At 42.7% G+C, this 17,723-nt stretch overlaps 1 protein-coding gene and 1 long non-coding RNA gene across 2 annotated transcripts in view; one reads left to right on the plus strand and one right to left on the minus strand.

The window, feature by feature from the left end:
* The window catches only part of LOC147012245 (uncharacterized), a 230,076-nt gene that overhangs the window by 71,223 nt on the left and 141,130 nt on the right, over positions 1–17,723 (plus strand). The gene's annotated exons all lie outside the window — the stretch shown is intronic.
* On the minus strand, positions 16,272–17,153 carry LOC147012246 (uncharacterized). The gene is made up of 2 exons (XR_015051530.1): positions 16,785–17,153; positions 16,272–16,694 (listed from the first exon to the last, which is right to left on the minus strand). It is a non-coding gene; the product is annotated as an uncharacterized LOC147012246 (long non-coding RNA).

A 17,723-nucleotide genomic window follows, 5' to 3' on the forward strand; every position in this document is an offset into this window, starting at 1 on the left:
GCTAACATTTGATCTTTCCTGGTATCCCCCAACGGACAACAACCAACATTCTTACAGCGGTCTCTCATCTGAGTACCAACCGGGGCTCTGGCGAGATTGGGGTGTTGTGAAGACATACATTCCATCACCATTTCAATTTAATCATCCCATCCAGTTTGTTTATCTGTGATATTTCTTCGCTGATTCTGATGTACTATACTCTTCTTCCTCATGGAATATCCTTCAAAGGGCTCTTCCAAACTCTGTTGCAGAGTGTCAGTACTGTTGAAGCAGTTTCTTGGCAAGTATTATACTGCGTGGTTTGCCATTGCCTTCCCAGCAGTCGTAAAAGCAGGAATTTGAAATTTGTTCATGGTGCTGGAGATAACTCGCTTACTCTTCATGAAGGACACAGTGGGATATTTGACGTTCTGTGAAACACCAGGATGACAGTTTATAGCTGGGTTGGGATTCAAACCCAGGCTAGACAGCTTGGAGGTATGTGTGTGTGTGTGTGTGTGTGTGTGTGTGTGTGTGTGTGTGTGTGTGTGTGTGTGTGTGTGTGTGTGTGTGTGTGTGTGTGTGCCTCGAGGCCATCCTGTCAGCCCTGTACAGTATTTCTTAAACAAGATATATTTATTTATTTATTTATTACATAAAAAGCAGTATCCTAATAAATAACTTTGAGTAATTAACTAATTAAAAAACAGAATATATGCACAGAGTTTAGGTTGTTCCAGGTTCAAATCCCACATACTGGTAAACAGCCATACGAAGTGAAGGGGCTGTTAACAGCCCCCGAGTAATGTTAACATTTGACCTCCCAATGTCCTTCCACTGGTGTCCTTGAAATTCATAACTAAACACCAATTCCTCCTCGTGCCCTTCACCTACATACGTGATACCGTATGTGTACAAGCTCTTCCACAAGGTAAAAAGATCCTCATCACAGACTGAAAATGCATTCACTAAAGTCCTAGTCCTGCCTCGTCCCATCTACCACTCTCTAATGCAGCTTCCATGCAATCAACTTGCGAACTCATTACATATCGATACCTCTCAGGCGTCTCAGCCTGGCATTGAGCTCCAACACACGATTCCCAAACAATGAATACAAGTTTTAGTTTTCATCAAATGTTTTTAGTAAAAAAATAAATAAAAAAAATTGGGACTTTGGCACACAAAGTTCCTTTTTCAGCATTTTGTGGTGAACCACACACGCATTTCTTGTGCAAGACAGTGCATCAGGAAAGTCCCTAACGTGCATGTGAATAACGTCTGCTTCCCATGGTTTGTTTGTTTTATTTATTTATTTAAATCGATATCAAATACGAAGGGCAGTCAATAAGTAGCCTTACAAGCCGGTAGGCGACATGGGTGGTCGCTACATAATTGCATACTAGTCATACAGTTTTTGACGGATCGGGCTGAAAATTTTTGACAAAGAGGTTCATTATGGTGCGCACAAAAGCCAAGAAGCCGATTTTTGATTTTAGAAAAAATAAATTTTTTGGGATTTTTCAAAAATTTCAAAGTCCCGTTGCGAGGCAACGGTGGCGTCCATAGCAACGGTGCTCAAAAGCATAGAACTAGATCCTGGTATGAACCTACCTGTCAAGTTTCATCAAAATCGGTTGACTCCTCTGGCCTCCAGAGCTGTCCATTATATACAAACAAACACACAAACATACATTCAGACAGACGGAAAAAGTGAAAATAAGGGTAGTCTCGCGACCACCCAACAGACAGACGAAAAACCTGAGAATAAGGGTAGTCCAGCAGCAACCCCCCAAAAATGCCGAAATAAATTCGAGAATGTAATGTGTGTTGTTGTAGTTGACATATGTTATTATCCATGGGTAAGAGTCATGTTTTTGCCTGTTTTAGATCTGGCAACAATGAGTGTATGACGTCAGTAGAGCAGTTCCAAGATGGCAGCTCCCTTAAAAGCATGCACCAGGGAGGAGCAGCGTTCTGTTATCCGTTTCTTGGGAAGTGAGGATGTGAATCCCAGTGAAATCCATCGCAGAATGAAAATGCAATATGGTGACGCATATTTATCGCTGCAGCAGGTGTACCACTGTGATAGGAAGTTTAAAAGTGGAGTGTCCAGTGTGGCAGATGCTGCTTGCTCAGGCCGGCCTCACAGAGCCGACACACCAGAAATGGTTTCAGGAGTTGAGCACGTGCTAAGGGAAAACAGTCGCATTACACTGGATGAAGTGGTCTCCCAATTGAACATTAACCATGGTTCAGCACACCACACGTCATCATTTATAATGGGCTGGGGTTCCGCAAAGTGTCTGCAAGGTGGGTGCCCAGACAACTCGCACCTGAACTGAAATAACTCCACTTTTAAACTTCCTGTCCCAGTCATACACCTGCTGCAGCAATAACCATGCGTCACCATATTGACCTAAAATTCATTGACCAATGTTGCCAGATCTAAAACAGGCAAAAACATGACTTTTACCCATGGATACAACATATATCGTCTACAACTACGCACACTACATTCTCGAACTTATTATCACCATTTTAAGGTTCCTTATTGACTGTCCCTCGTATATCTGTGCATTCCAATTGGTTTTTGTTCACAAATGTATTTATTTATACTTACTGGTTGAACTTGCTTGATGAATGAAATGCGAGAATGTTTGTAGACTGGTGCACACCAGGCTTTGGAGATTATTTGAAAAAGCGTTTTTTTGTTTTTGTTGTTTCAAACCAATTGTAATAATCGTTTTTAATGTGTATAATCAAGCTCATTCCGTTATGCCAGCAATTAACTGTCATGATGTACATAATGATGTCATGATGTACATCTATGTTATAATGAAAGTAATCACTTGTTGAAAAGATAGTGAAATTGCGGGTTCATCCTTTTTAGGCAGCCCTGCAGGTCGTTTTGTGAACTCCCATGCACACGTGCCCCCCCCTTTTCCCCTTTCTTTTCTCCTCCCCACCTATAAACACTACCCTCCCCCTCACCCCCCACACCGCATTGCCCAAGCAGCCTCAGTAACGTGCACGTGTTCCGCATGCCGGATGGCCTCGGAGGATTTGCATCAGCTGCCAATCAACAAAATGATAAAAACAGTCTGGTCATGCACCCAACTGTGGCTGCAGCGGCGGGGGGGAAGCATGTGGGGGCCTTATTAGTTAGCCAAGCTGCAATACAATCATAGTTATTGATAACAGCACCACCATCATTGATAATGACAACAATAACGAGTTGATAGAACAACTTACCCTTTCAGTCTTGGGGGGGAAAAAGGTCTTTTGAACTCTTGCTTGTTGCATTTCCTTCCAAGCACAATCTGTATTTCCTACAAGTCGCCATTTTGTCCAAATCTTCATATTCCCCAACGGTGAAAGCATGAGCAGCAAATTTGATTGGTCGAGATGGCATAAAATTTTAACCAGGTACTACTAAATTGGGGGGGGGGGAGGGGGGGTTGAAAGTGCTATCAAGGTGATTTATGTACGACAGTGTTCAAATATATATTTCAATTAAAATAAAATGAAGGTTTTAAAGGCTGCAGAAAAAAAAAAACATTTTTTTTCAGGGAATTTCAGGGACAGCTTCGTTATAAGACTCGTTATTTCTTTAAATTATGAGATTTCACAACAGATTTCGACACTTGTTTAATCCGGACAATATCCGATCCGAAAAGGCGAAATAATATTTCGATGATATACTTTAATTAGTCCGTGAGAGGAGATCGTGGAAAATTGTTTCATATAATTGCATCAAATCGCTCCGAGCTCCTAATTTGAAAACTATAGTACTTACAAAGGTGTTGTACACAGCGATTTGTATCTATGATGAACAGGCATTGGATAATATGAGTGAGGAAAGTGGGAAAAAAAACTTAATCGTGAAGAAATCGTTGCGGCCTGTTCCAAATCAAGGCGTGGTTGGCAGGCCAAAAACATGGCGGTATAAGACCCCAGTGAGGTTACCCAGGAAATGCCATAAGACCATCGAGAGTGAAGTGGCCGAGTATCGCCTGATGAAGGATACAATTAAATAAGGCTGTTAATTTTCTTCAAAAGGGGTGTTTTAATTAACTCAAACACCTAATTTTCACTCTTTCACTTCCTTGGAGTTTTCTTAGGATGCATGCAAAGTTTCAGGCTGCTAGGTTTGATAGTTTTGGAGTTGTGGAGGAGACACACTGACACACACACACACACACACACACACACACACACACACACACACACACACACACACACTAACATTTATTAGTGTATCAATAACTAGAAGCACCCATTGGACATACGCACACCCAGACCGGTGGACGTATGTAGGGATGCAGGCATACCGAACCGAGCTCCTTTTATATGTTGGATGTGAACCGTGGTGTCTATCCGTGCGTTCGTGTATCTCCCATATACGGCGGCCGCTTCCCGTGTTGCATTTGAAAAGCTGCTGATTGATTTTTGCATTTTCATTTCACTTTTCTTGATGCAACATATCCAGTCACTTTATTGCCCCTTCCAGTAGTTTTCAAAGTCCTCATGAACATCTGGCTTCATGTAGATTTAATACAGATATTCCTGGAGTAACACAATTTAAAATGGCTATATTTTGCCCTCTTTTTGAACAAATCCAACCTCCGCCGCCTGATGTTGTACCACCATTTCACGGTGTGGAGGATAAGTAACTCAAAACTTTGGCTCCGAGTGAAACCAAGAGTGCAACACAATTAACCTTTTTAAATTCCATGAAATAATTTAAATTGTTAAATCAACTTAAACCTCTCCTATCACTGGGGACAGGTACCTTTGCTAGTACTGGATATAATAATAACAAGGAGCTGATACTCTCGGTCCCCCACTTTTTGGGTGGTATTGGGAATAGATCTGTAAAATATGAAAGCTAAATATTCAATGGTGTTTTGAAGTATCATGTACACAAGCCGAGTTACCAAGATGGTTGTCATGGCAAAATAAATCAGCCGATCACAGCCGTGATCTAATCAGGTTGCGATTATGTCATGAGGAATAGATATCTGCAATATGAAAGCAAAATGTTTAACGGTTTATGAAATATTACGCACACAAAAGTACATGGACTTATTATATTCAGTCGGTCGGACAGAGCTCATTTTAATGTCTCCCGTCTCCAACCTTGTCAGAGGGGGTGGGGGACAACAATAATAACTGGAAGGGCATTCGGAAGAGTGTATACCTCCGCCACGCAATACCTGATCCACAAGAACATATCGGGCCCAATACATTTTTGAAATATCATGCTATATATCGTTTTTGGCCCGATCTCTCAATGGTGAAGAATTACTTTAGAAATTAAATAATTATCGTATCCAGATCCGGATTTAGATCTTCACTAAAATCCAATCAATTTGTTGTGGTCAAACATCAAACCTGTCCACTAAGTTTCATTGGAATCCATCCACAACTTTTTGAGATATTATGCACAGTCAGACAGACAGACAGACAGACAGAGAGGGGTGAAAACAGTCACCTTCACCTTCGGTGGCAGGGGTAATAACTACAGAGATCAGAGAACACGATATCCTGCGCTGCGTTACTGCAATTTTACTTCCATTTTAATAAAATAATTATTTTAACGATCGTTTAAAAAAAAAATCTGAAAGTTTACTGCTCTTGAAGTAGTCCAGAACCAGTACCAAACACCACCCTTATACACCACCCCCATTGAACCTTTATTTAAATTGAAGGACTGCAAAACTGGAAGTTCTTGGAAGTATGATGACTGGCAATTTGTGTACTGCAATCTTCAAGTATATAATTCAATTTAAATATCATAACGATTGTAAAAGGCGTATAAATTAATTAATTATGGTTTTACCGCCGTTTACTCAATGTCTTTTTCGCCACCCTATCTAACACGTCACCTTAGTACTTCGTGACTATTGTTTGTGTTATTTATCACATCCATAAATACAGTAAGTTTCCTGTGTGGAATGATTTTCAATTTTATTTCTCTGCTAGGCAGGCAGACAGAGGGCAATAATTATCTCACTTCTCTCTGCGCATGTGCTGTCGGAACAAATTCAGGGCCAACGTACGGTAAAACGAAACACTTGTCTTCCTGTTCACGTGCCAATTTGTGTTCAAAATATAACATTCAATTTAAATAAGTTGTTCCTCGATCATAAACTGATAAGACGTATTGACATGAACCAATTGTTTAAACCTGCTTTTCGCTTCGCGTGTGCGGGGTAATAATACATGGGGGAGGCAAGGTGGCCAATGCTACAAACATAGACTATTAAATTAATAAAAATAACTAATTATTACAATAATGATACTCTTATAATCGTGTGGACAAATATAAACCACATGTGATAATAATAATATGCAGTACACGTTAAGTGTGCGAAAAATGGCAGAACTTAGAATTCCCATATTGTCCCCTTTTTCTCCATTTGTTAATAACATGACGTCCCAATCTCATTCCACATCACCACCCACCCCCCTTCATATGGGTGGATGAGGAAAAGGCAGTGGATATAATATCGATATCTCGACTTTAAAAGCGCTGTCACACCTTGACGATTTAGCCAGCAATGGCAACGTATAAAAATGTAAGTAAAACGTTGGCGTACGGTGAAATTTTGATGTTTTTTTTTAAGTTTTGGTCGTATTCATAACATATTAGTAACGGGCACAGAACGTTTCATTGTCTTATAGATAACTTATACCAACGAATGCTTAGCCTGTTGTCGGCGTTCACAACCTATGCCCAACGATAGTTTAACTTAGGCATAGCGCGCTGCACGTATCGCCGACGAACTCGTGGCATAGCCTGTTAAAAACCTGCTGCACGCCGATTTAAATCATAACCGCCTGAGAATTGGAAGTGTCAACCACGCAGTCACACCTTGACGATTTAGCCAGCATATGCCGACCTATGAAAAATGTGTCTAAAATGCTGGGACACGTCGAATACGGTATGGGTAAGTTGTGTGTACGTTAGGAGCACGCTGAAAAACGATGAAGTACGCTGTCATATTCCGTGGTACGTTTAGTTCGTCGTGAAATTTCAAGCATGCTGAAAATTTTACGACGTACTCGCCTTATGGCTCACACGTTCCGCTACGCTGGGGATAAGTTGTAGGCACGTTACACGATCGTTGACACATGTCAACACAAGTTCCTTGTAAGTTACTCATAAGTCAAAACACGTCGAGGTAATGTTTAGCATACCCGAAACTTATTTTCTCCGTCAAGGCACATTTTCTTTTTTTCTCCTTGGCTCCGTTAAGGCACGTGACGAAATATCTGAAGTTGTTGTTGCTGTTGTTGTTGCTGTTGTTTTTTTATTTTGTTTTTTTTTTAGTCTATCACGAATTTTAAAATATATTTGGACATTTGCTTTTAAGTTTCAACGTCGACGTGACAATATCCTCAAACAGAAAATATTCAGGAGGAACTAAGAATAAGACATGAGCAAACTGAAGAGGCAATCAGTCGTGACATAACGACACGTGACGAAATATCGGAAGTTATTGTTGTTGTTGTTTTTTTTTAAACGCTGCCAATACGCCATTATACGGTAGCTGTAAATTAGAAACACGTTCAGTAAGTTCTGTGGTCGTCCGGAAGACGTCAATCAAATACGTCTACATAGGTCAATATGCGTTGGAGGTACGTTACACATAGGTTCAAAGCACGCTACTCATAGGTTAGAAATAAGTTTTGGGTACGCTAAGCATTACCTCGACGTATTTCGACTTATGAGTAACTTACAAGTAACGTGTGTCGACGTGTGTCAACAATCGCATAACGTGCGTACAACTTATGGCCAGCGTTGCGGAACGTGTGAGTCATACGCTGGCATATGTCATAAAATTTCAAGCATGCTAAAATTTGAGGACAACCGCAAAGTACAACGATGAAAGCCAGCGTACTACGACGTATGGCAGTGTTTTTCAGCATGCTCTTAACGTATACAAACTTACTCATAATGTATTCGACGTGTGCCGGCGTTTTAGCCCAATTTTGCATACGTTGGCTAAATCGTCAAGGTGTGACAGGGCCTTAAGAAGGCATTTGATAAAGTACCACATCGGAGGTTGTTACTCAAAGTGAGGGCTTGTGGAGTGGCTGGTCAGGTAGCTAATTGGATTGCAAACTGGCTTCGTGATAGGAAGCAAAGAGTGGCTGTGAGTGGGAGGATGTCTTGCTGGGAGGATGTAAGTAGCGGGGTACCTCAGGGATCAGTACTCGGACCATTACTATTCATTATTTACATCAACGATTTGGATAATGGGGTAAAGAGTAAACTTTCCAAATTTGCAGACGACACAAAGCTTGGAGGTGAGGTGGATAGCAGAGGGGGTGGTGATCAGATTCAGGAAAGTATTGATACTTGTATGGATTGGGCAAAATATTGGCAGATGTAATTTAACCTGAGCAAGTGTAAGGTGTTGGAGATGGGAAAGGACAATGAAAATAGAGATTACAGGATGTAAGGGGTAATTTTGGAGCGTGTCACACAGGAGAAGGATCTGGGGGTGGTAATAGATATGGGAGGTAAGCAGGCAGCACAGTGCCAGGCAGCTATAGGTGAAATAAATAGGGTTTTAGGCTGTATAAAGAGGGCATCAAGAATTATAAATCAAAAGAGGTGGTATTAACATTATACAGGAATTTCGTGAGGGCCACATCTAGAATATTGTGTTCAATTTTGGTCACTACAGTTCCGGAAGGACATAGATGCCTTAGAGAGGGTTCAGTGCAGGGCCACTACATTGATTCCTGGCCTAGCTCGACTCAGCAATGAGGAGCGGCTGAAGGACACAGGGCATTATTCACGAGAAAGGAGACGGTTACGAGGAGATATGATAGAGATGTTTAAGATCTTCAACAGAGTCAACAGTGATAGGACCAGGGGCCATAGCCTGAGAGTAAAGAAGAGGAGAGTTAAGACGGTAGTAAGGCAGGGGACTCACTCAGGGAGTAGTTCATGCATGGAATGGTCTCCCTGGAAAGGTAGTGGCAGCAGAAAAAGTATATAAGTTTAAATTAGAATTAGATAGGTACCTGGAAGTTATGAAGATAGAGGGGTATAGGGATGTTGATCGGACTTTTAGGTACTTTGAGTATTGATGGGTGATTGTGTGCATGTGTACGGATTGCTGTTGGTGGGGGTCTTGTAGAGGGGTGTTGTGTGGTTGATGTATGTTTTTAGCCAAGCCCATGCCCCCTTCCCCAAGGGGAAGAAGAAAAAGAAAAGAAAGAAATCAATTAATTGATTAATTTATTTTTAATTGCATTTTCTTCCTTTGATCTTGTGTGGATAATTTAGTATGGTGTTCGCGCAGGCACGATGGGCTGAATGGCCTCCACCTGTGTCAGATTTCCTTGTACTGTATTGTACCTGTTTTGGTTAAATTGTCCATGGTTATGCTTTGTTTAAATTCCTTCCTTATCTTCCTTTTCTCGGTTTTATTTTAATCAACTTAACCCCCTACCCTCGTTTTTTTTTTCTGCGTCTATAATTTGTAGCTGAACTTTTCAGCAACAGGACAAGATCAAAACCGAATGTGTACAGGATGTATTGCAATCAGCTTAGGATAACCACAGTTAGTTAATGTGCTCAGCACTAAAGGAAGAGGAAGTTTGTGAAGTAGGAGTTTGGGAGTGGGTAAAAGCACCATGGATAACTGGAAGGGCACTCAGTGGAGCGCATACCTCCATCAGGTTGAACAGGTTACCTTTTGTATCCCACTGATAGGCCGGATCTGGATCCCAACCTCAACCACAAACAATCAGCTTGTTCTTATCACCTACCCAACTCCTCCACCTAGTTTTGTTATAACTCGTCCACAACTTTTTGAGATATTGTGCTATATCTCGTTTTTGGCCCAATCTCTCAATGGTGAAGGATCCGGATCTTCACCAAAGTCGAATCAGTTCATCCTCGTCACACACCCAACCTGCCCACAAAGTTTCGACTGAAATCCATCTATAACTTTTTGAGATAACCTGCTCACAGACAAACATAGACAAACTGGGGTGAAAACATAAGGTGGCAGAGGTGAAGATGGAAGAAGGTTTAGTTGTGTTGTCTGTCATAGAAGGATAATTAGAGAAGGGAAAGTAAGAATCTAGACTGAAAAGCGGTGATTAGACCAGTTATAATGTATGGTTCAGAAATATGGGATTTGAGGAAAAGGGAAGAAGAGTTGCTCCAAATGACAGAAATGAGAATGCTTCGGTGGATTCTCAGAGTATCACTTCTTCTTATTTCATATGCAGCGCAAGGCTGCGGGGTCGCATAGATTGGATGGATGGACAACCTGCTCCACAAGCTCTCCTTCATCTACTGATGTGCACTTGTTCCAGAAGTTGAAAGAAGCTAAAACCGTGTCTGTATTCCTAGTGGACTCAAATGTACAGACGTGCAAACTGAGGAACTGTGAGAACAAGCAGGCTTCTGAGCTGTCAGAGGACGTAACTTCTGGGGATGACTTGCTTCATGAGGAAGATGGATATTAACTTGAGCTGTGTACTCGTGAGTGTATCAGTAATTTGTATTTAGGGAGAGAGAGAGAGAGGGAGAGAGAGGGAGAGAGGGAGAGACAGGGAGAGACAGGGAGGAAAGTGTGTGTGTGGAAGGGGGGGGGGAGCGATGCCTCACCAAACTTCGCTGTACACTCCAGGATGGGCGTGGGAGTGAGGAGGATAGGGGAGAAGTGAGAGAGGAGGAGAGAGTTTGGGAGGAGGTAAGTGTAAGGGAAGGCAGGGTGTTGGGAAGGAAAAGCAGTATGAGGGGAAGAGTAGGGAAGGGAAGGGAAGGTAAGGCAGCATGAGGGTAAGGGAATGCGGTGTGAAGGGGAAGAGGAGAAGGCATCATGAGGGGAAGGCGGCGTGAGCATAGAGGAAGGCGAGATTGATAAAACTCGCCTGAACAGCAACCCTTTCTTCTTAACGGCCGGGTTCTATATAAAACCGGGCAGGAGCAGTTAAAACCCATGTCATCTACATGGAAAATTCAAAACTAAACTGTCAGTCCTGAACAGCCCCCTTAACAGGGGGTGGGGGAGAGAGAGGAGTGGTTGAGGGGGGGGTGGTGATTCCGGCAGATATGACGTGTAGTTTAACGAAACACACATTGATGAATTACCCTGCCTGTGAAACACCGGAATGACAGTTTATAGCTGTGTCAGGATTTGAACCCAGGTGAGACGCTTAGAGTAAGCGTGCATACCTCTCAGCTCTCCTGCCGTGATGTGGCGATTCGTTGTTTTGTCATGACTGAAAACATTTTTTTACTCATTGTGATGATATAATTTATTTTTCCTTCTTAAATGCGGAGACGTTAAGCACTCCACTTGAGTAAGCACTCCAACGGGAGGGTTGAAGAAACTTCTAAAAACGAAACGTTTAATTTTTTTATTATTTGTATCTATCTATGTCGAAGTGACGTCATATAATGAAGGAAGATCATACAAAAAGGGAAAAGTGGTGTAAAATAAAATTTCACATTTTCAGCGAGCCACTCACCGCCCAAGGCACTGCACGGCCAAACGTAGGCGAATGGGCCCTGCACTTTGTTCAAGTCGATCAATTGCCTGAATACAATATTCATTGACAGTGTGAATATTGTCGAGCGCTCGCCAAGTGGCTTAAGTACTCCATTGAAACGGTTGATGAGGAACGGCTGGGCTTGGCAAGTCACATAAATCCATGAACCCGGAAACGCCCAAGCAATGTCTGAATTGGACCAAAGAACACTTTTTTTAACAGTCGAAACTGCTACTGAGGTTAATGAAAAAGTTTAAATTTCAATTAACCCAAACATCCAGTTTTCATTCATCCAATTCCTTGGAGTTCCCTTAGTATGGCATGCAAAGTTTCAGGCTGCTCGGGTTCATGGCATTGGAGTTATGGAGGACACACACACACACACTGACACACGCACACACACACTAACACCTACACCTACACACACACACACACACACACACACACACACACACACACACTGACATACACACACTCTCTGACATACATACACACACACACACACACACACACACACACACACACACACACACACACACTAACACATACACACACTCTGACACACACACACACACACACACACTCTTATACCTACACACACACACTGACATACACACACACACACACACACACACACACTCTTATACCTACACACACACACACACACTCTGACATACACACACAGACACACACACACACACACACACACACACACACACACACACACACTGACATTTATTAATAGAGATAATTTTTTTTTAATTATGACGATATGAAGTCTTCGCAATGCTGTCGGACCCCGCTATGCTCCGATTCACTATTCACAGACCACGTGTATTCACGGTGTATAAAGTGCGACCTCCTCCTACACTCGCTGCCCTGTGCTTCACGTATTCGCAGTTTGTTTTTGGTTTTTCGTTGATTTTCACGGGATGTTTGATCACGAACCCCCAGGAACCTATCTCCCCTTTTTCCATTGAAGCAATGCCCCAATATTCGCAGCATTTTTCGGGAACATATCCCCCACTAATCGCGGGTTCCGACAAGACAAACATCAGCCCAGATATTGGAATATTGTACCTTTTTATGTTGATCGCTCTTCGAGCTATAATTATAAGGACCATTTCTGGGTGTACCAGGATGTTCCTGTTGATACAACTTTTCACAATAATACGTGTTGGCAATAAAACCAAGGTGTGACAAAAAATGTGGTTTACAGTGCTGATCGGGTAATTTTGATAGTGTCGTTTCTAAAAAAAGATAAACCATTGATTTTGGTTTTTGATATTGAAATAAATCCCACTATATATTCATAACATAACAGATTTATTTTAAGTAATAAAAAAGTTGGTATTTTAGGCTGCTGGTGGTCAACTGAAGCTGATTTGAAAATCGACCAATATGATTTTCGGTCCCAAAACTGCGGTTTTCCACGTGTAAGGGTCCGGTTGGATACAAGTTGCTATCATCGAGAAGGCCGAGAGTTATTAGACGCTATCATATATTTTCAATATCTATGGATGTATATACCTTGTGAGAAATGGTACATACCATTACTCCCCCTGGATGGTACCGTGAACCAAATTTTGAGGGTCTGGCTCATGGTCTATATGTTGTATAAAATAGAGAGGATAGGTTGGGGTGGTTTGGGCACGTGGTCAGAAGAAAGGACGAAGAACCAATGAAGAAAGTGAACCGCTTAGAGGGAAAAAGAAGAAGGGGGAGATATTTCGGTGGAGGGATGTAGTGGAAAGAAATTTGATGAATAAGTTGCTGAAGGCAAGATAATAGAGAAGGTGGATCCGAGTTGGGAATTAGTCCTGATCTAAGGCACTATCCATACCAACTCCGTTGTATACCACATGACCCTTCAGCATTCCCACCTGCTGGACACCAGAACCGTGGTGCCACCTGTGCAGGTAAGTACATGAACAGTTAATTCTGCTCGTGATTATCCATTACACTTGAGGGGGAAGGTCCGAATTCGGAGAGAAGGGGGAATGAAGTGGAATAAAGCGTGGAGTGGGTTACGAGATGTGATTTAGAGACTTGTATGAAACACGGAGTACAGTAAGTACTGCACGATATGTTAATGGAGATGAAATACACTTGGTTTACCTGACTGCGTGATACATGATGAAGTCATTGAATCACCTGTAAGTTGGACCGGCATAGATATTTGGAAAGGTATTGGGGGAATTTAAATATAATTAGTGGGGCAACTTAGCTAAATATAGCATAACAATTGTGCATTTTGTGAGGAAAGCACCAAATTTGGCACACTAGTAGCCTAACATATTATGAACAGATTTGGATATTGGGCCATCTCAAATTCAGCCACTGATGGCTGTGGCAGCCATTTTCCACTGCCATCAAAAATTTTGAGATGGCCCAATATCCAAATCTGTTCGTAATATGATAGGCTACTAGTGTGCCAAATTTGGTGCTTTCCTCACAAAATGCACAATTGTTATGCTAAGTTGCCCCACGACATGTGGATGCACGAGTTGAGAGAAGGTAAATTGAATAAAAGAGGAAAAGGAGGTGGAGTGGAGAAATGCATAAAACATCCAGGGGATAGGAGGGGATGATGATAGATGGGAGTAATGGGGGATGATAGATGGGAGTGATGCGGAGTGATGCGGAGTGATAGATGGGAGTGATGGGGAGTGATTGGTGATGATGGGTGGGAGGGGAGGGGCAATGATAGGTGGGATTGGGGGGGGAGGTGAAAGTCCACCTTTTTGCATACGTAATATATGCATTTGACTCGAATTTGAACGAGTTGATAAAAGCTCCCAAGATCTGGCTATTAAGGCCACCTGTGTAAAGTGGCCATTTTTTATTTATTTATTTTTATTTTAGGTCAGTCAGTCATACGTTACATTTAATCTTGCGTGCTCTATTTTTGTCATGACATGATAATTATTCTTATCCGTGTTGATCATATTATCAATGATTGTTTTCGCGTTGAACATCATCGTCATTTACTGATTTTATTTAGAGATCATCAGCACCACAAAGTGTGGTGAGATCTGTTCCCAAACAGGAGGCCTCCAGCTAGCTGTTAAAACTGGAAATGAAAACCGCTCAGTGCAACAACCTCACGGACCTGTGGTTTTACACAACTGACGTCATCGGCCTCTCCCGACACTTCTGGGTAGGCCTCCGAGCAATCCTGGCGGATCCCAGTTGTCAAGAGATATTGCATTCTCCAACCAACTTTGGTTTATTTCCCGACATTACACCCTTGAACTTTAACCGTCTTTGTTCACCGCACTTGGTCAAAATTACCTCCGAGATCACTTGGAACAAATAAAAGTGCGTCATTCCGCCTCAGTGACGTCACAGTTTAACTGTGACGTCACTGAGGCGGAATGTCGCACTCTAAATTGTGACAGTCAGAGTGTATCGGCTCAGAGTCTGGGAGGTCGGCGGTTCGAACCCTGGCCGAGTCATATCAAACACTTAAAAATAAAATGGTACGCGCTGCTTTCTTGCTTGATGCTCGGCATATAAAAAGGACAAGGTTACGGAAAAACCACCATGTGTTGGCAAGCATTGCGCCCGCTTGATGGGCCCAATGGCGTCCTGCGTTGAATTGTTCCTCTCGTGAAGGGACTCGGCGAGTCGAGGCATCTCGGTGAATGGCAGTGAAACTCCCACTCCAGCACTCACTCCCACACCCCCCATTGTCACACTCTTACAGGATTCGACATGAGCATGGTGTGGAGATTATATGTATATATAGATATATTTGATGTGTAGTTGGTTGCTGTGTCCGCGAACGTACCATTAGTACACGTAGCCACTCAAGGACAACATGACCTATGGCCATAGACAAACCACCGCAGAATGTGGGACTCCAAGTCAGGCCACTGGGCTATCCAGATTCCAGACCCAGCAACAGAAAAGTGTCATGTGGCCATTTTTTGCAGCACTGTACGCGCATGTGACACGCTCGTGCATGCACACATTCCTTGCTCAATATCCGCTTTGGAATCCAAGGAAGCGCTTCACGTCGCATGATTTTTCAGTTTCCATCCCGCGATGAACAGTGTTCAGCATTGAGCAGTAAATGCCACTCGGTTAATTCCCCATTCATATATTTGTGGGGGTACCAGCCCGAACACCTTGCCCTTATTGAGCTCACAATTGGCCCGAACTCACACTCAGGTACAGGTAACGTCACGTGTGTTTGAACCCCCGAAATGGCACCGCGTCAAAACTTCCATGACCGCTAAAGTTTCCCTCTTTTCAAAACCACAAACCGAATTGAAATACCATCTGGAGTCGCCGCAGCATGTGAATTAAACGGAGGGGAACAAAGGGCAGATCGAGGTACCGAGAAGATTGGAGGGGGGGGGACAGGACAGGATGAGGCCACCATGGTCTGTTTGGTGTTATCAAGTCTGCACACTGTGTTTATATAATGCTGAGATCCCCAGATGAAATCCCATCGCCGGAGAGAGTACTGACACCATATAACGATCATTTGTTCGAAGCTTACTGATATCTTTGTATTTGATGTTAAAGGCCATTTGAGGTTTCCTTATGTCCTTGTCTTGCATATGTGTACAAAGCTCCTCCCTGAGCCTGAGATGGCTGTTTATAAACAAATAAATAAATAATGATTGAGGGGGGGGGGAGTACAGATCTAATTCAAATGCCCACTTTGATGTTGACTTCCAGAATCTCAAAATAGTGAGAACAGCCGCTCCTATCATTCCACTCACACACTCACACACACTCATCTCTGCCGGCCAAAAGTCATGGAAGGGCTGTGCTCACATCGATTTTGGAAAAACTTACATCAGTGGCCACTTTTGCACAGCTGTTTCGAATTTATTGTTCCCATCAGCATATGACAAACTGGTTGATGCAAAACTGCAATGCAAACTAAGATATAATTAATTAATAGACTTGTGAAATCACCATAACATTGAGCACAGATCAGATGTTGGTGCTGCCGAAGCAGTTTATATGGCTAGTGTCACAGTCCTGGTCGGGTCACCGCTCCTACACAGGAAGTCAGGGCCACAGGAATTTGTAACTTGTTCAGGGTGCCTGCAATAGCTGCCCAACTCTTCATGAAGGACACCGCGTGAGATCTTTAACGTCCAGCAACTAATGACGGTAGACGGGAGCATCCAAGGTACTGTACCTCCATCGATGAAGCACCCTGCCTGTGAAACACCAGAATGACAGATTTTTTTTTATAGCTAGGTCTTGATTCGAACCCAAGCTAGACACAGCTTAGAGGCGAGTCTACGTACCTCTTGGCCATCCTGACAGCCCGATTGAGAGTAGACAATCACAAATGCTTTCGCTGGCAAGTGGAGATAAACATCGAGGTAAGAAGAGAGTCAGATTGGGTTGAGGGAATCAGAACAAGCAAGTCAAAGACTCCAAGGACTACTGTCTTTGAGTGGGTTTGAATAGATGATATGATGGAATAAACAGATGCGAAGGACTGAAGACTTGGGGGAACTGCTGCGACACGAAGCCACAAAATAGATTTCAGCACATCATTGATCTCAATGATCAAAGTCCCTTTAAAACCATGTGGATTCACCATCACCTGTGCCTATCCATGGTTTACTCTATACTGTGAGCCATGAAGCTGTTTCATTTGTTAATTCCCCCCCCCCCTGCACCCCCCTCGCTTGGGGCTGGTAACCATATCACCAGCATCTCGTTCGCCACACTGGCTACGGCCATTTGACGTCAATGTTTCCAACTGCCAGGCTGATAAGGTGGCGGCCAATGTTTTAAATAAACCTCATGCTCATTCCACATGAGGGGAGAACCGGTGTAGGGAAGCGAGTTTGGGTTTGGGGGGTGGGGAGTGTTAGGACGGAGGGTGCGGTAAGCAGTTTTTAATGGCCTCTGGGTCCAGACGAAGCCAAGGAGGACTTGCTTCCTTTCAAACAGGTGCAAGCTCACTGTGTCATTACAGTAGGTAAATTTAGAGTTTGAGAATTCTGAAAGCAGGAAATACTCCGAAATGACCTCAGCTCATGAAGCAAGCAAATATTACTGGAAAAGAAACTGCCGTTCAACTAGTCATTCACGACCGAGATGTCGGGATTGAAATTGTTTGCAAGGTTCACCAAGATGAAAATATTTGGAAAGGGAAACCACAAAGCAGATGAAAGCAACATGGAATGTTGCCCAATAATGGTTTTGCTCAAGAAGGTATAGATCACTCGGAA

The sequence above is a fragment of the Eptatretus burgeri genome, chromosome 15, assembly GCF_056783735.1.
Source record: "Eptatretus burgeri isolate ZD-2024b chromosome 15, Ebu_testis_v1, whole genome shotgun sequence".
NCBI lineage: Eukaryota > Metazoa > Chordata > Myxini > Myxiniformes > Myxinidae > Eptatretus > Eptatretus burgeri.